The sequence below is a fragment of the Lepisma saccharinum genome, chromosome 20, assembly GCF_977018435.1.
Source record: "Lepisma saccharinum chromosome 20, izLepSacc3.1, whole genome shotgun sequence".
In the NCBI taxonomy this organism is placed as follows: Eukaryota; Metazoa; Arthropoda; class Insecta; order Zygentoma; family Lepismatidae; genus Lepisma; species Lepisma saccharinum.
In genome coordinates, this window is record NC_139248.1 from 48,524,527 (window position 1) to 48,545,379 (window position 20,853).

The 20,853-nt window shown below is 34.9% G+C and overlaps 1 long non-coding RNA gene across 1 annotated transcript in view; it reads left to right on the top strand.

Moving 5' to 3' along the window:
- Positions 1-20,853, top strand: part of LOC146003610 (uncharacterized) — a 353,221-nt gene that overhangs the window by 320,110 nt on the left and 12,258 nt on the right. Inside the window, exon 7 of the long non-coding RNA XR_014443837.1 lies at positions 11,042-11,262. This is a non-coding gene — a long non-coding RNA (uncharacterized LOC146003610). The remainder of the gene's footprint in view (positions 1-11,041; positions 11,263-20,853) is intronic.

Genomic DNA, 20,853 nt, shown 5'->3' on the forward strand with positions numbered 1-20,853 from the left:
CCTAAAGTTTTCACTATTTATTTTTATCACGGGGTGTTGAACCTCGGGCCCTCATTGGTTTACATCCAACAGGATGTTTGTTTAACTAGTGAATTCCTGTTACTGTGTGATTTTAATATAATATTGAGTTACATTTTACCAAATGTTCATTTTATTTTACAAGTTTTTATGTATTGTTTCTCAAATAACACAATTTAAACGATTCTAGCATGACTTTTTGTAATATTTTGGAAACAAGAAGGACTTTTCCAAGTTATACCGGATTATTTTATAAGGTCAGGTTTATTTTTGCCTAAGTAAGACGATGTAGTCTATTCAAGAAAGAGTTTTTATTACATTTTCGACACACAAAGTGTGCCTTGTCTAGTTTCGTCTGTTTATTTTACAAGTTTAGGCTTATTTTTACCAAAATAACACGATTTAAAGGTGTGTCTCGTCAATTTTTGTTTGGTTACTTTCCAAGTATATCCTAATTTTTACTCAAATAACACAATTTAATCCATTCAGGCAAGATGTTTTATTATATTTTGGACGCACAAAGGGTGTTTTCTCAAGTTTTACTTTTTATTTTACAAGTGTTTGTATTATTTTTTATTTATTGCGTTTTGTATCCCATATTCACTAATTTTTAACTTCGAGTTTTTTTTATATATAAATCTTTTCTAAACACTAAAGAGAAAGTAGTTTTGACTAAAAGGTATTTTATAGTTTACAGTTTTAAGATTTCCAATATGTTATTTTTGGTTTTGTATTTATATTTATTTAAGTCAGGTTATGCATTCTATGTAAGAAAGTTTGTTTATTTCAGAGTTTCAACGGTATTTTTTACTGTTAGGGTTGGTAACGTTTCCTAAATGTATGAGGTAGGGATCCATATATTTTTATTCTTGCATGTTTTTGAAATGATGTAATCAGCACCATGCTCCAAGTCTTTTTACTCCATGTTTCGATTTTATTGAGGCTTAATGATGTCTAGAGCCTATTTATGCAGGAGAGAAGGCTTGAAAATTTTGTTCTCAGATAATCCACAACCTTATGCCATAGTATTTTAAACTACATTATAGATTTATTATGTGCTACTAGAATATCACTGCTTGCTTCATTTATATGTCCGTAACGCTGTTATTGTGTTTTTAGCTAAGTCTTACTGGGTAAAGTTTACGAAATGTTTAACATTTCTACTATTTGCCCTTATACGAGGCCAAACTTTTACTGTAACGAAAATTATTGTGTGTCTATAAAGACTGAAATCTCTTTACCGAGGGGTCCATAACTGGACGCTTACCAACATTGTTTTTCGGCTTTCTGTATAACCATTTAACAATATAATGACAAATCACAGGACTAGACGAATCTTACACTCGACTATATGAGCCTTAGGTTTAGTTGCCAAACTTTTTTTACCATGCTAGAAGAAATATTTACACTTATAGCCTTTTATGCAGGGCACTTTTCAAGTGTAACTGGCTTTTTTGAGTGAGAGATAGATTTAATATCAGGGGTTATTTGTATCTGTTATATTATACGAGGTTTTTTTTACTACAATCACTATCTGATGTTTAAAATCATCTGATTGAAGCTAAAAGCTTAGGCTGTAACTAGGCACTTAGCGTGTATATCGACAATTTATAGGACAACATAAACCTTACAGAGGATTGTAGGTGACGTATGCCCACACGCCAGAGCCTTATTAGTCTGCAAGAAGCACTTGTAGCTAATGTTACGAGGAAATAAAGTTGATTTTTTACTGTTTCACAAGAAGGCTATCCTTTACACACCCAATATTTGCTTTTTCAAGTAACTACATGTACCAGATGCACACGGCCAACACTAACTAGATTTTGTTTTATACTATATCAGGTGCTAAATGTATGAAGGACTATGATTGTCTATATTTCTGAGAAATTACGCAAAAGCAGCTTACCTTAGAGAAACATAAAACTGCAAACACAATATATCTAGATCCTTCCAAGGCATAAGACGGCTTGCTTATGGACAAACTCAACAACATAGGAATAAAATAGATTGGAATTTCGTACTCCTATTTTGAGTACGGAATTCCAATTACTCAAGGAACCTACATCATACGTAGTACATAAGAAGAGCAAATTAGCATCATCAGCAGTGAACTATCATGCAACTTTTACCTGCTGAAACGACTAAGTGAGTATAATTTATCAGAAAAATACCTACATTACAGACTAATTTACCTCTACATTAATAATACTACCAGAAAACTAAGACTTCAAAAGTGAACACTAAGAAAAATGTTCAGACTCATGTACTTATGGCATCTTGCAAAGGATTATTACTCCCTACATTTACAAGTCAGTAACAATTATTGTAAATACTACTAACTTGGGCAAAATATAGTCAAATACACAACACAAGAAGGAAAGATAATTACAAGTAGAACTCAATATCTCAAAACAATCAGATAAAAATATTCAACAACAAACTGCCTCAAAACATTAAAAGTGCTAAGTCCCCACAACATATACAAATACAATCAATAAAAAAAACTACTTGCAAAGGGGAAACACTCTACAGTCTCACAGAGTTGGTGGAAAATAACAGCAAATCTTAGAAGCATGCACAGTCAATAGTGCTCAATTTGCATACAGTTCACATGCAACTCTCATGAAAAGGCCCAAAATAGTCTCCGAGCTCAGTTCTCATCTGTACTTGGACAACAAAAACCTCCAACAAATTCTCAGAAATCCTACCTTTCCTACCCTTGCTTGAATAGCAAAAAGTCAACCTCCATACTAAAATATTGAAAAAAGGCATATCTATGTACGTAAAAGTGTGTACACATGTGTTTGTCTGTGTGTACTCTTAGAAAATTTGATAAAAATAGCAATATCGTTTTAAATCAAAGACTATACTTAATAATATTAATTTGAAAATAAGCTGACAGAAAAATATATAGTAACTACAGTATAAGCTATTTAACATGTCATAGTAATTAGATTAGTTTGTTAATTGCAAGAAATTAAGTTAAATACAGTAAATAAACTTGGTCACTTACATTGAAAGAGGAACATAAATTGAGAGTATTTGAAAATATGATCCTTAGGAAGTTGTTTGGGCCTAAAAGGGATGAGGAGACAGATGAGTGGAGAAGGTTACATAATTTAGAAGTACATAATTTGTATTCATGTCCAGATATTTTTAGAATGATTAAATCAAGAAGACTTAGGTGGGTAGGTCATGTGGCACGAATTTGAGAGGAAAGAAGAATTTACAGGATTGTTTTTGGAAAACCTGACGGTAAAAACCCAATAGGAATACCAAAACAAAGATGGAGGGATAATGTTGAGATGGACCTAAAATAAATTGGTAGGGATGGAAAAGAGTATATAGATCTTGCTCAGGACAGGGACAGAAGAAAGACATATGTTGCTGCAGCCATGAACCTTCTGGTTTAAGAAGGCTAGAAAGTTAGTTAATTATACATTAAATAAGCATAATTTTTGGTTTGTACGTAGTGAACATAACGAAAACTGTGTCAACTTTGCATTATAAGCAGAAAATTAAATCAATTTGCCTTAGAAATACATTTTAAGAATAGCGCAAAATAGCATGCGTAATAGAAAATTAAGAAACTTTCTAATGCATTATAGTACTGACTAGGGCTGAAAAATTCAAGTACTATAAAATATTAGTCTCTGATTCAAGTAATTTATCTGTAAATATTATATTTTGTGTGTAAAATATAATTGTTAGTTGCACTAATAGGTACAAATATTAACTTTATACACCTTCATACACTCTAAAGAACAAACCTTTGATATATAAATTAGTAACAATTTGTTAAAAATTAAGTTAAACAAAAAAGAATTAGTTCTGTTTTATTAAATAAATATAAAGTGGTATAAATACTAAAAGAATAATTCCTTCTTTCGTTATTTAAAGGATGCCAAACAGTGTAAGCCAGTTGTTATATTATACATTTAACTCATCATTTATCAAGTATAGAGCATAAGACCTGGTAAATAACATAAAAAACATAAAATTTAAAGGCAGTAACAATTTTTTTTAAAAGTACTGTTTTTTACCTAATTTTGTGAATTAAATACTAGTACATTTAGTCAAATTATAAATAAAACATACCTATCTCTTTGGTATTTGTACTATAGTCAAGGAAAATGTTACTAAAACTTGGCTAGTAGTTTGTGCGTTCACAGTAAATCTGAGAGTTTTAGCTTTATTTGTCCGTAACTGGATATAAATATAACTTGTTAAGCTCACCAAACACAATATTTAATTCAATTTTGAAAGCTAGCTGAACTTTTGCGTTTTAAATTACATGCAGTAAAGGTCTCTATAGTGGTAAAATAAACCCAGTCTGAAAAAATTTGGAAATGGTGCCTCCTTCTCTGTCGATCCAGACCAAGAGTGTAATCAAGTTTTTCAATATATTTCTTAACATAACTAACTTTTCAAGAAAAGAATGCATTCTGCCCAGATAACTAAGTTGGTATAGCGTTAGGCATTTAACCTATCTGTCCAGGGTCCGAGTCCCTGTCTGGGCTGTTAAATTTTGTCATCGGATCTTGTGCAGAATATATATATATATATATATATATATATATATATATATATATATATATATATGTTTACAGTCTAACAGATTATTATTTATCTTCAAATTTCGCAAGTAAGCTTTTAAGTTTCTCAAATTTCAGCATCTTTAGCTAACAGTACAGCATAACCAGCATTTTTATGATAGAAATGTTCTGGTGTTAGGTAGAACCTACACCTACTGTAATATCTCTGTGGTATTAACTTATATGCAACCCATAACTTTTGGGACTGTTTCTCCTCCGTTACATTTCCTCGCCATTTATTCTTAGCGTCGCGATTACCCTCAGAAGCAAAAAAGCGAAATGTTATATTTGTTCTTTTTATATATATCTGAAACTACCTATACTATAGAACTATATATTATGAATTTTGCCGTCTTCATGTTTGATCTGTTAAATAATCCTGTCAATAAAAATATACTTACATAGAAAAATCTGTTTTTGACATACTTAAATCGGGTAATCTGCTTTTGCGTAATTTCTCAGAATTATAGACAATCATAGTTCTTGATACATTTAGCACCTGATATAGTATAAAAAAAAAGTTTGGCAACTAAACCTAAGGCTCATATAGTCGAGTGTAAGATTCGTCTAGTCCTGTGATTTGTCATTATATTGTTAAATGGTTATACAGAAAGCCGAAAAAACAATGTTGGTAAGCGTCCAGTTATGGACCCCTCGGTAAAGAGATTTCAGTCTTTATAGACACAAAATAATTTTCGTTACAGTAAAAGTTTGGCCTTGTATAAGGGCAAATAGTCGAAATGTTAAACATTTCGTAAACTTTACTTGGAAAAAGTCCTTTTTGTTTCCAAAATATTACAGAAAGTCATGCTAGAATCGTTTAAATTGTGTTATTTGAGAAACAATACATAAAAACTTGTAAAATAAAATGAACATTTGGTAAAATGTAACTCAATATTATATTAAAATCACACAGTAACAGGAATTCACTAGTTAAACAAACATCCTGTTAGATGTAAACCAATGAGGGCCCGAGGTTCAACACCCCGTGATAAAAATAAATAGTGAAAACTTTAAGAACATAAACTTGTAAGATAATAAATTAAAAGTTGAATAAATTTCTTTGTGAGTCTAAAATATAATGCCTGAACAGATGAAATTGTGTTATTTTCGTAAAAGTAAGCATAAACTTGTAAAATAATAAGTTAAAAGTTGAAAAATTTCTTTGCGAGTCTAAAATATAATTAAAAAATGTTGCCTGAATAAATGAAATTGTTATTTTGGTAAAAATAATCATAAACTTGTAAAATAATAAGTCAAAAGTTGAAAAACTGTCTCTGTGAATCTAAAATATAATAAAAAATTTTGTCTAAATATATGAAATTGTGTTATTTTAGTGAAAATACATAAAAACTTGTGAAATATTTGACATAAAGTCAAAGTTTGATAAAAATTAACTCAATTTTATGTTAAAAACACCCAGTAACATAAATTTACTAACTAAATTAATAATGAAAGTGTCCGAGATTCGAGATCCCGTGATAAAAGCAAATAGTGAAAATTTTAGGCCCAGTCCCAGATAGCTTTCCCTTTTTCCTAATTCGGAAAAAACCCTTACGCTTCGTTATCCTTCTTCAGGGTAAAATTCTCGCCCCAATGTAATTGGGTATCCAAAAATCCTTTTTTCTTGTGTTCTGGGTAACCTTGGGTTACTTTGACAGAAACATATTCTAACAAACAAGCATTCTACCCTAATCCCCATGCTACAGCATTCAGTGTCCTGGAGGCAACCCTGAGCGGAATATTAAATCGCTAAAACCGGTTCTACAAGCGACACATAGCTTCAGAGATTTGACCTTGACCGCGCAGTCCTAGACATCCTTTGTTGTCTGGTTCAATTCCTCCCTTGTCCTGTGCTACAGTGTTGCATACCTTTCCCCTGTTCTTGCGTTCTAGTTATCCTTGAAAAAACCGGTCCTTAAAATCTACCGACGCGTTTTCTAATTGGTCAATCGGGCTCTTTCTTTGTTCCGGCATTCTGACGTAATTTGACCTTGACCGAACATCCCCCAAGTTCATCTGTCGTCTCCCTGCGTTCACCGTCTCGTGTCTAGCGTCTCAGATCAACTTCTTTCATATCATATAACATTATTCCTTAGTACACTATAACCATTTATTATTTTTCATTAGTACACTATAATTATTAAAATTACATATCGTGGGTTCGAGTACCGGGGCCGTCTTCTTTAGTACCATTAAAACCCTCCATAGCGTTTCATAAACCGTAAACCCTTATTTTGAATATTATATACATTACGTACTTTACAGTAATAAACATAAAATCATATGCATAGCGTTTAGTAAAACTAATTACCTTCTACTTACATATTTTTCATAAAATAAATAATTAAAAATTCATAAAAGTTATAAATATGCAACTACATAAATATAAATTATTCTCTTAATATGCAAATTTATTCTAAATACATGCAAATAAATACTAAGTACATGCAAATAAATTATGAATATTGAACAGCAACAGGCCTTGTCGGGTTCAACCACTACTAAGCCCTACCTGGTATATATTGCAGTATCAACAATCTCTATCGGTAAGCCCGTAAATTTTGGAGCCCGACAATAAAAAAAAAATCTATCCTACCATCGATATCGCAGCAACAAATTGCCAATTTCCAAATTAATAAATCAATGTTCTTCAGTGATACGTAATGTAAGTAGTCAAAATTTAATTATTACTCAAGACAAATGAGGCGGTCCCCGTTGTGGAGTGGTTAGCACATCGCGCTACTACGCCAGGGGTCCCGTTTTCGAATCCCAGCATGGACATGGATGTTTGTGTGTGTCCATTCATCATCCCCATCTTCGCAATTTAGCCGAAAGTGGCACAAAAAGCGAAGTAAAATAAAGCAAATCAATCAATCAAGACAAATTAAAACAGACATGGCTCACTCTGTCGAAATATAAGGAACAATTTTCGTGATAGAAATAAAATGAAAGCGTATAGACAGTAATCAATATGATTGGAAACTTTACAAGACTCGAACCTAGGACCTCCAGTACTTGGATGAGCTCTCTAACTCCCGGATCATGGATGACTATAGTATTTTCCATATTTAGATTTATATTATAGTGTTAAGTATTTTATACTTTTTATACATCACTATATCACATGCAATGTTAGCTGACATAGATTGTTAAAACATCCTCAACGCAAAATTTGAATGTGTATAATTTGCTTTTACTCTAATATTTAAACTTTCTGTTGTTGGATAATCAATTTTTTGTTTGTATCAAGTAATAACGATGCAAAATCGAGATACATGTTCTTGAGGATGTGACCCACCCAAATGTTTGAGAGCAATCTAGAGCATTGACTTGTTGACTTGAGGTCTCCCAGATGGCACAGTGGTAGCGTTCTCGCCTTGTAATCATGGGGTCCCGGGTTTGATACCAGGTGGAGGCACACAGTGGTTCGGATCCCACTTTAAACTGTAGGTCCAGTCCCGATTAGCCTTTCTTTGCATAAAGTGGACTTAAAAAACAATTCAATCAATCAATCAGCATTGACTTGTATCTTTGTGTCATGCGCCTTTTCTGCCGTCTGGATATTATGAATAATTTAACAGATTTTAATTTAACGAGACTATTGAGAATATCTAGGCAACAGCGTTACCTAACAACGTGAAGATTCACGTGAATGCTTTAGAAGGAATTCCAAGCATATGTATTTTTTTATATTTTGAAATATCATAGCGGTTTTTCCAAAAGAAGATGAAAATTCGTAAACATCTGCCCTAGCGTCGGAAAACGGTCCAGCCGAGCCTTAAGGTGTAAATGTAACCATTATGAAATAAATTATACTCCATATGTGGTATACTAAGACTCAGCTAAACCTCGGCAACATTACTTTGAAAGAATTAGAACAAACTGACGAAATGTCGTAAAATTAAGATTCTCTTCTAGTTGAATTATGTAGCTTATCAAGAACTTGAACTGATAAAAAATTTTATGTATTTGTAATACAATACAAAATGGCGATATAATTGTCAAATTTTGCGAAACGCGTGGAGCATCGTTTGCAGAGTATTATTTTTTCTCTGTACGTTAAATACAAGTTATTTATTGTACTTAACAATAATTTTGTTATAAATGAACCACGACAAGTACAGTCTATAGAACACGACATGAGAAAGGAGGTTGAAGGAGGTTTTATGCTGCCTTCCGGACCCCCTCTAACAATGTTATTCCTGCGCAACATTACAGAATTCCCTCCCCCGAATTAAAAAATAGAGAAAAATGACTTGGAAGCTGCAATTTCCGTGCCCCCCCTTGTCTTTTTTTACACAGTATATTGCTGTGTTGTTTTTGCAGTTCCTTCCCCTTTCCTTGTGAGTAATGTAAATGGCTCCTAGACATTCCCTTTCGGGACAGGATAACTTTTCCGTTTGGATGGAGACTCGCTTCCCTTCTCTCCATGGGCGTTCCTATTGGCTGAGGGCAACAATCCTCCCCCTTACACCACTTAACAATAATTTCTGATTATTTCGCTTGTCCGAAGTCGAGAGAAAATATTGACTGCATCTCTTTCCTGGGAGACAGCGAAGTTATTATTTTATATGCACTGGTGCGATACAGTGTAGGTAAAACTTTATATATTTTCCGAGGGAAAATATACGGCCAGTGCGAGGAGCTAGTCCAAGTGGGAATGTAGACAATACGCTTATATTTCCTACAATAACAATTCTCTCCACCCCTTTTTCTTATTTTTTCAGTTCAGTTTCTGTCGTATCCCTTCTCTTCTTTTTTTCTTCTTCTCAAAGACGCGCGATGATCATAAGTTTGCAGCGATGGCGAAAGAGTCGCAATTTATATTCTTTTTGCCCGCTGGGTGGTAGCAATGATGGTTCCAAAACTTCAAGTGCTCGGAAAAGGAAGAAGTTACAGCTAGATTCTTTTAGTCGCTTCTCCCTCTCTTCCTGTCCTTCCGGCGCATAACGGTTGGTGTTACAGAGAGATGGAGAGATGCCTGGCTTCTTTCTGTATAATTTTCCGGCTTTTATTTGCTGCAGACTTCATCCCAGAGATTTATCTCCCGCTGGTCTTGATGTGTCTGTGCCTCTTTCGCCGCCTGCTCCCTTGATGTGCTGCTTTCTATTACGCATCGTCCGAGAGATATAACTTATGGATACTGATGGCTTCCCTCAATGAAGCAAGTACCGCCGGGGGATGAAGGGGAAGGAGGGAGGGGGAGATGATGCAGCAGAATTATGCGGAAGTATGGCGCATTCCGCCATGTTGGCACACTATCGCCGCGTCGTCCACCTTAGTCGGTATCAACTTCTATCCGTCTCCTTTTCTTTCACCCTCCTCCTTTTTTTTTGGCCTTTTTATTCTATCTCAATTTCTTTCCCCTCCCTCTTTTCCCGACGGGACCAAAAAATATGGAATTTGATACTTTTGCAGCCGGAAATGACCGCAATTTATCTGGAAGTTTACAGCATCTTTCTCCTTTGATTTCTCCTCTGCTACTTACCACGTCTGCTGCATCAATGACGAAGATGTCTTCAACTTTTATCAGTTAATGTGCTGCTTCTTTTTCGCTCGGCTCCAGAGAAATCCGCCGGATGAGCCTGAAAGCGGGGATTTTTCTGCTGAATCCATGAAAAAGTAGGATTCTTTAGGATGGAAATTGTCTTTTCTTCGGTGGTAACCCTCTTGATTCCTCCCTCCCACATTTCTTCCCTTATCGAATGACGCCTTTCCTTTTATTTTCCAGCACTTGCCACCTTCCGCAAGTCCCTGCGGCAGACCAGTACAAGCCTTTCGCATGCTCCGGCCTCTTGCTAAACAGGTTTGGACATTACCATAATGAAGTCACCAGCAGTATAAGTTATTGGGCGATAATGTGATGCGGCAGAGACATCTAATTGAAAGCATAAATGACTAAGCAATTTCTCTTTCTTATGCGACCCCCACCCCACTGAAAACTAGCTCCCCGCTGTATTCAGAGTAGTTTCATCATAATACTGCCTCATAGCGGATGGGCTTCACTACCGGAGTGAACGACAGAAAGGTTCCATGAGATTTGAAATTCCTTTTCCACCCCCTTTCCTCCTCTCTTCCTCCTCTCGGTCCCCCTTTTAGCCTCGTCCCGTATAATCCGCCTTCTAGAGGCCTCCGTTCCCGTGAATAACGGCACTTTAAATTGTATGAAAGTTACATGAGCAAGCGCTGGTTAGTTTACAAATGAATACAGCGATTGAAGGACTTATAATATCAATGTAGCGTCTCCCGACTCTTGGTACTCCGCTCCAAACCTTCCTCCCCTTTCCCTCCCAGCCACCCCCCTCCTGAATGGCCATATTAACTTGATAATTAGCTGTGTTAGGACTTGCAGATGAGTCTAGAGGGGGGTTTTTCTCCTGAACTGGCTGTGACTTACATATAAAATGGAGGCATTCTTGTTGCAGGCAACGTGAGGAGAAGACGTACGGTGGACCGGAGCCTGATGACAGTTGTTGTCTACTTTGAAGACAGTGTGGTCGACGTAGTTTGGACGCTTCTTCTTACACATGAAGACGGGTCATGAGGCATGCACCTGCCTCAGAAGAACTCCTTTAACGTTGCGTTAAGCTACTCAATGACGGATTACTGAAGAAAAGAATGAAGATTTGGATCCTCTGTTTTAGAGGTAAGTCAGTGAAGTGGCCTGCAGCTTGCTTAGCGTGGAATCCTCGTCGTGTGTGGCCTTGTTGGTGAGTGAGGGGACATGTTTTATTGGTCTAGTGCACTCACCCCCTCCACCTGTGATTGTCCAACTGTGCGACATATGTATAAACATACTTCTCTTGATTGTCAGGAAATTACACCCAACAAATAATCAGATGAGACAAAATGTTACGCGATCATACCGATCCTTTTATGTTCATTGTTTCACGCAAAATTTCTTTGAATTTTCGTCAGATTGCAAGTAAAAGAATTGTCATACCGAAAAGTATTAACTCCATCGTTATCTATACCAGTATGAGAGCCTAACTTTTTTTAAAATTTTTAAGCTAGAAATTACAGCTTCTGGATTACAACATTATAGTTTTTGAACAAACTATCGTTATGCACTCCTTGTTCGTAACAAGACTTGAGACTGTTCGTTGAATCAACCTTCCGATAAACACAACATTCTCAGACAGAACACAAGGTAGCAGAAGTGTTGTGAAATGTAGAAAAAAGTACAGAGACTGAAAATTGAAATCAAAACTTTGTTGAAATGGTCAAAGTAATTTCTAAATCCACTCTTCAAGTTAACAGAACACACAATCGACGACACCTAACCACAGTCTTGTTTTTAGTGTTTAGAAATAATCCTTCGCATGTTGACGGTGAGGGTAGCGGGGTGTAAGGGGAGAAGGGAACTAGAGCCGGATGAGAGGAAGGGGGGGGGGTGGACTTCCATGCACACATTCACGCAAGGCATCTTTTTTTCTTACTGGAGCAACCGGCTTTCTCATTGGGCGAGCGGCCAATAAAGAGCTGTCAGTTAAAAGTTGAAACATATTTCACATGAGCGACTTAAACAGGGCGGGTGCGACGTTTCATTTCTGCGGAATGTCTGCGAGAACAATGGAACGAAATGTGTCTGTGTCTGTTTTATTTTCACATTACCTTGCACGGATATATATATTTGCATATGACGTCGCCAGATAAATCAAAGAGAAAAGTCAGGTAGCGAGAAACATGAAATCATTAGCGCACTTACATTGCTTTTATTACTTCTGATAAAATTTTTATCGCGCTGTCGACACTGTAGACAAAGACAAATGAAGTTTGATTGTAACGCTACTGTTATTTGAAATTTTAAATTTCTTATCGAATCGCAGTTCCCGTTGTATTTTTTAGTAAATTAGTATAGCTTCGATTCCCACGATAGGCATCCGTGTTACTGGGGATGGCATTGTCTAAGGATCAAAATGTTATCTCATGGTACGCTTATGTAATCTTTCATTTACAAGCCAAGGTCATTTTTCGCATGTTTGTTTTTTAAGGCTCTGATTACACCACTATCGGATGCAACATTCCCACGGCAATTTTCAAGATTGTTCATGACAACCGAAGAGAAATTATGGTTGACACACGCAAATGCCCTACAATACAATAAGCAGTAATATCCGACAAAATATTATCTAGGGTTGATGTTGATGTACCGCGTATCGGCCGATATAAATAGTACTGGTATCGGAAAGTATTGGTTGGATACTTTCCCAGCATTTAGATCGTTCGTGTGCTCCGCAAAAATGCCGGGCGAAGATTTCGCAAAGTCTAAATATTCAGTAAGTTGTGGGAACTCGAAGATTTCAATGGTTTTGTATCAATAAAAAATATATTTCTTTATTACCTAACAGATATTTTTATATTCTGTTGTAATATTTGAATATTTTAAATTGGTGGTTATAATTGGGGTGGATATTAATCAATATTTTGAACAATTTTAATTGTAATAATTTTCAAACATCGGTAAGAGTATCGGTATATGTATCGGTTCAATGTGGTATCGGATCAGTACTAATCCTATATCTATTAGTCTTAAAACTTCAAGTTTATTATTATTCGGTTGTACCACCGCCGTAGAGAACGTGTCTAAAAAGCAACAAAATTACAAAGAAATAAACCCATAAAAATTGTCACATTATCAAAATATTGCCCTTAATTTTAATAGAAAGCGAAATTATATCGCATGCACTGGAAAATTCTATGAACAACAATATCACTAACAGATGATGTGCGTTAATTTGTTAAATTCCGTGCATTTAGATTTAAGTGTATCCAAATTGTGATATAACCTCAACGAAAATCACAGCTAAATTTAAACCTGAATTTGAGAAACAAACATAAGATTTAAAATTTTGATTTTTATTAATAAATTTGCTCCTATTTATGCGTTTCACTGCAGTATCATGTTTCAGATAAAACTGATTTTCACAAAAAATCGAAAGTGAATATGAACACGGTAAATAAGAATATCATGCGCCTACAATTCGTTTCTTGGTTTGTTTTAGTGGAACTTTAATCACGTCAATTTTATTTTCCCAACATGTGAGTAGGTGCATACAATAATCAACATTTGCGCTTCTTCTAATGTTGTTGTTTAAAATGGAATATTTCAAACTTTCCTTTTCCCCATTATTTCATGAAAGAAACTCTGGATTTTGTCATGTTACACGAGCACCCAGAGAAAAATGACACTTTTCATTACTCCCTTTCCGTGACACATACAATCCCTTTAGCCGCCTCTGGCTCTAATGCATGATATTTCAATTCCGGACAGTGCGAACATGTTTACTATATTTTGCGCTGCATGTCTATTATTCAAACATAAACCTTGAACTCGTAAAAAAAAACTATGTCAAAATCATGGTTAATTATTGTGAAGGAGCAAGCGATGTTAAGAACTAATTTTAGCGAAATGCATGAGGTTGATGTAGTATAATACATTCCCGCCTCACACAATTTACAGGCATTGCCGTAACTATGTAATAATACTGAAATTCAAAATTTGAAAATTGCAAATAAATATAACGGTAAGTTTTTCAAATGTGTGTTGAGTTGTTATAAGTCGCGGGTTCGAATCCCGGCCTGGTCATGGGTGTTCTCATCGTCGCGATTAGCCAAAAGTGGAAGAAAAGTGACACCAGAAAACTAAAATTAATACATCAATCAATATCAAGTCGCGCCTTCCTACTATACTACTTCCGAACTCAATGGCGATGACGGTGTACTTGAACTGATCAAAAAGAATATTCTACGGTCCATCATAATTAGAAAACGGCACCTCTTAAAATAGAGAAAGTAACAAGTGGAAGATATTCCCAGGTGTTATCTATCAATTTTCTAGTTGCCTGATGTTATAAAGTAACACTTATTCATTACTATCATAATTGATGTGACGCTAAATTTTCCGTTGGAAAGCAGTTTTGGGGTGAACGTGGCATTGTGAATACAATTTCACAGCTACTTGAATAAGAAGTGTCAGTTAGAAGACGCAGGAATTTCCGACTGCGAGAGTCGAAGGGATGACCATACATCGCCCGCCGAAAAGACCCGCCAGGCCTCGTAGCTCCTGAAACGGCCGTCGGTTGGCGGAGCAATTTGTAAACACGTATGATATTTTAAGAGTTATTCCATGTATAATTTCTTACACACCTCACAAGTTAAAACTATTTTAATTGATAACGAAGAAATTAAAAGCACAAAATAAGATTGTTTTGTAGATGATGAAATGTAATTCTCGGCAAGCCAATGTATATAACGAACTCCTCAGCGTTATGCACTCCGAAACCAATGGCCTTAGGTTCGAATCCTGGGCAAGGCATGGGGGTTTCATTTTTTTTTCTTTCCTGTTGTTTTATCAATTCATTTCTGCATCTCATGGCAGCGACTAATATGAAAAAGGAAATACGTACATACAGTGTCTGGGATTGCTTTTATAAGTTTAGGTTTAACTTAATGTTATTTTATAAGTATGGTGTAGTGCCACAAATACAACAAACATGTGAAAAAGTTTTCAAATGGGAATCTTGTCGAAGCGTCACAGATTATAACGCGGCTAGTTTTCAGAGCCAGGAAACATAAGCGTTGTTGTATTTATATTTCTGTTATTTAGCGTCGCGTTTCTGCCATTTTTGCGCGACCATGATGATGAGTAATGATTAGATAAAATAGATGAAGGACACCCACAAGGAACACAATTGAACCCGAAAATTTCGGATCCAAGATCGAAAGTCCATCATTTAACGCTCTCGGTTACTGACCAGCCTTAGTTGCATGCTGAAGAAATAGAATTGTTATCCTAATATTTTATTCTAAATAAATATATAATAATTTTATTATTAATATATATTAACACAATTCTGAAATAATGTTTTTTGAAGTGTATTTTTTTACATCAGCCCTTATGTTAATATCGAAATATTTTGAAAACACTAAATACACACATTGAAGAGTCAACTTTCAAACAAATTCGTATGCTACGCAAAGCCTTAATGATATTTTAAAATGTATTAAATAAAATAAATAATGTTGAAAAACAACGCAATTTAATTACGATTCTTTTTAGTACTTGTTCTTTTGTTTATAGTTTCTGATTGTTAGGTTCGGTTGCTTCGTCAACATAATCATTTCATATTTTCTTGTTTTGAATAAAGGATCACAAGTTAAGGAAAACAAAGTTCTTAAAATTACCTCGTTGATTATAATTGTATGTGGTGCATGAGATTTGCAATTTGGAAGAATTTAAACCTGTTTAAATACAATATTGCGTTGTAATGTATTTGTATTAGGCTGGCATACATATAGAGAGTAGTATACTGCAAACGAGAGCGTAGTGTTTACACCAGTGATTCTCAGATTTCTTGAGATCACGGCTCAGTAATTTTCTTTGAAATTTGACACGCTGAACACAACAATTTTACTTGTAAATACCTTCCTATTTTTAAAATACATTAATTTATTTTTTATAACTTATATTAAATATTAATGAATGAATTATGGTATAATCATAAAGAGCAAAAGTTCGATTACGTCTAGGTTTGCTGCCAAATATACATATTTCTTAATGAAATTGTTAGTAAACTAATAATAACAAATTTCAGAAGACTGGTAAACTAATTTCAAGACCCGTAACAGGACAGCGTTCCGGCAGTTAGAAAACACTTCTCTACTCTAACAATGTTCTGTATCTTTTTGAGAGCATTAAGAAAGGTTAATAGGTCTCCTATGCAGTGTACAGTCGCGGACACTTCTGGGTTGCAACGACTCTATTGAAAGTCAAAGGTGTTGTTATAACCCAGAACTGTCCATGACTATAACATTCTACGAAGGTAGGACTCCACCATTGTGAATAAGACTTGATCAGCACCTCGCTGGACACGAGTATTTTCAATGGATAGATTCTTTGCACGCCAACATTTAAATAAAATTACCGGCAAATGCGTCTACAATATTCGACAGACAAATGAATCAGTGTGAACACTTGTCACGCACAGGTATAAATTAAAGAAAAAAGTATATTGCTAGTGAGTCATTTAATAAGAATGACTTACATGTGTTCTCTTAGATTAAATTTTAGGTGCAGGAATATGTTGGATAGCCAATGAAAGGGATTGCTATTTAAGAAGCCAGAGTGGTGATTATTACTTATGCACAAGTATTCCATACAGAAATATGGATATATCCTTGCACTCTATTAATTTCTTTCGAATAATTAAAAATATCCAACATTCAACCTTCAGTATCAGACCCCGAAATACTAGTAGGCGGGAACTGAAGAAAGCATATGGTTACGCTTAATAATGAATGAACACTCTACGCTGCGTGTTGGCAGGCCATTACCAGGATCCTGAAAGAAGGTATATCAGATTTTTTCCCTCGGAAACCTATTATCAAGGAAGTAACTTGGATCCTTATTTCGAACAAAACTGGCACACTTTGTGCTATATTTTAGCTGCGTGTTCTACAATGAAGCAGAGATCGCCAATATTCTCTTTTTTCTGCTCAAAATAAAGTTACATTTGCACTGTTTAAGGGTCAAGTGAAGATTGTTCATACCTTTGGGTCAGGGCATTGTTTGTAAACCGTTTGACAGTAAACTGATTAGCATACCGTACTCTCGAGGCCAGGTTTGTACACACATATTTTACGTTTATTGCCGCTATCACAAGATTTTTTTTACATCTTTATCCCAATAAAATTAAGAAAAGAACATCCGTAAGACAACTATTCATAATTTAGAGTAGGCATTTGAAGACAATATGAAAATTATAGAAATGGAGAAGCAATATACTGTACGCTAAGAGAATACTTATCAGTTAAAACAGTACAACATATAGTTGAATTTTTACAAAGACATTATTTATTATACGAGAAAAAATTTGGTCACGTTTAATTTTCAAACTACGTATCTGATAGCTAATATCAAGTTGTATTTGTATTATTTTTCAGTTGAAATATGATATTAATAATAAAAAGTCATGTTCATGACCTTTTCTATTATAAAAAACTATGATTTTTATGTATCAACTGTGTACTTTTTAAAATAGGCATTTACTTTTAATTTTTATGCCACAAATAAAGCAACGATTTTATTCCATCAAAATTGATTGATTTGGCTTATTTTACTTCGCTTTTCTGCCACTTTTGGCTAATTGCGAATAATGATGATGCGATGAAATTGAAGAAGGGACACTCACAAAGAACACCCATGCCCAGGCCGGGATTCGAACCCGAAACCCCTGGCGTCGTAGCGCGCTGTAATAACCACTCTGCCCGTCAGAATGAGCGTAGTATTTAAAAAGGTCATAATATGCATTAGAAAATACTACATAAAGTACAAAAATAGTTTGCAAATGTGGTTCGTTGTCTTAGATACAACAAAGAGACAAATAATAACATACTAAATGAGTGTTTTTAGAGCTAGAACACGAATGAAATAAAAGAGAATTCAGAATAATTCAGAACAATGATAGAAATACTGAAACATAATGAATCAGAAAAAAAAAAATGTTTGTCTCATAAAATTTGCTTCATAAAAGATGATACTCGCAAGAATACTTTCATATACATTATTTATGTAACATTTAAATTTCCAGTTTTCGAACCAAGCGCTATGTTATCGAGGAACGTTTTCCTGAAGTTCCAATTATACTCTTGTGAACTTATATAGCGAATCTTCACAGCAAAAACTGTATCACGTAAGTTTGATATTTTCAGCTGTGCCGGAAAGGATGTCATATGGAACTTCTGAGGAAAAAAAAGTAAAAAAGAGAACATGGAACGTGTATCGGTCACGGGCGGCAGGTGAGCTGTCAGTTCGCCCAGCTGTGTTTTTTTTTGTGAAATAACGACAGCCGTGCTGTTGCAATCTGACGCTGAAACCAATCAAGCCGCTCGAATGGCCGTTCATCGTCCCCACGGGCTTTAATAGCCAGATAACCATCAGTGTTCGACGACAACGGCCGAACGGATAATCGCACATTTTTGCGACGCGGCTCATCCTTCACACTCACATCATCGAAATCCATTTGCCGGTAATAACACCGCCGAAGGTAAAAATAATATATATAGAAATAAATGCGTGTGGAGGAAGTGAAGGTGTCCGGAAATAAGATACAATCGTAACCGCGTGATGCAACATGTTGTTATTTCGGGAGCGTAACGTGTTCGCTCCGTGGCTGACATCAGCTGCAGGTTGGTTGGTCTCTTGAGGGCTTGAGTTCCTGAAAGTACGCAGAACTACGAGTGACCGTATCTTATTCTTTGAAGTGCTAGATCATAGGCGAATATAGAATTTTTTTCTAGAAGTTGCGCAGAAAAACGTGTTACATAACTTATGAGACATCTAACATTTAAAATATAATGTGCCAAAAAAATTTCACAGCTTATGCATATATATATATATATATATATATATATATATATATATATATATATATATATATATATATATATATATGTATGTATATATATATATGTATGTATGTATGTATACCCCCCACACACACATGGGCAGACAACACTATATATACATTTTCCCCTCATTTTATAATTACGGGGTTCATTTTAGGTCGGATTTGTGATAAGACAAACGGAACTAATTATGGCTGGACCTTCAAAATGGAATCTAAACTACTATGCAATGTACATCCATCAAGAAACAAACCCAAGTTCCCTTTTGGTAATGCCATAAGTAGATTCTTTTGTGAAATGGAGGTAGTTCTAGGTTATTTGTATCAACAATGATTAGAAGTGATAAGCTCTTGAATTCATTTTTTCGGGAGAAACTGTTACAAACATGGGAAATATTAGAACTAGTATACTCATACTCTCGTTTTGCGTTCATTTGATTCACAAATAGATTAATCGGGATTGGACCTACAGTTTAAAGTGCTATCAGAACCACTATGTGCCTCCACAAAGTATCGAATCCAGAACCCCTTGATTACAACGCAACGTCGTTACAACTACGCCATCGGGGAAGCTCCTTAACGTTATTGCACTGAAACCAACAAGACCCGGATCTGATTTCTGACGTCGACGTATTTAAGTGTCTATTAAATCTGGTGCCGATTAAATTTGCTTCAAACTCTCTTTTATTCTTCTATCTGGAAAAGGATTACTGAAACATATTTTGTTCGTTGTAATATAATTTGCACAATACTTAATCATCTTCTCTTTTGGGAAAGGAAGGTGCCTCTGTGTACCTCCCACTAAACCCGCTAATGTGCTACATTGCCAATATAATGAAAACTGCGGTAACGCAGCTATTTCTTCTAGAACAAACGTCAGCAAACGAAGTGTAACATAAATGCTTTACTCGCATTTTATCGAGACGATGCATAACTTTGCTTTACACAAACAAGCAGAAATAAAAAATCAATTTCTCAAGAAGCACTTTTAGGAATTTCCATTAGCCTATATGAAAACATACCACATCAAGATTTAGTAGGAGTAACTTTAGTTTAAAATAAACGCGAATTTTAATATGCAAAACTATAATTTCATTCCTTGTATTTTTAAAAATATGGTAATTCCGGGATAGATGGCCATGGTTTCTTCAGTGCCCTATCAAAAGAAGAATTGTTAATAAATAATTCATGAAAGAGGTTAAATGATTTAATTGAAGGTCAGGTCAATCTTTACAGCGACATGATTTATTATGATAAAAATATCCTTTGAGGCGAGAAAAACTCGATTTTTTAAAAAATTATACATTGGCCATCTCTCCCTAAGCACCCGGGGCAGATGACCATAGGATATTGGGATAGATGGCCATGTAGTTTTCGAGGTTAAACAAGCATAGCTAAAGGGGTATTAACAATGCAAAAGTAGTTTATTGTATTCATTATGCATAAAGAATTACAAACCGATCTTCTGTAAAATAATGTATCGCACTAATATCAAGTTTCTGCCTTCTAAACAAAATTATACTATTATACGTACAATTATAAACTGAACTTCAGCAAAAGAATGTCTCTCACTAATAGGCTAATGAGTAAGGACATTACTGCCTTGAAAAACAAAAATGTTTAAGAAAAACATTTCTATCACTACTACCACCTTTAGTTTTTCTTTGTTATTATTTTTCCACAGGGCAAACAAACATTAATGAATGTAGTGCATGAATGAGACATCAAGAAGTTGACTGACCTTAATATTTGATTCGGATTATTTTACTTCGCTTTTCTTCCACTTTTGGATAATCGCGAAGTTGAGGATGACTGATGATATGATGAAA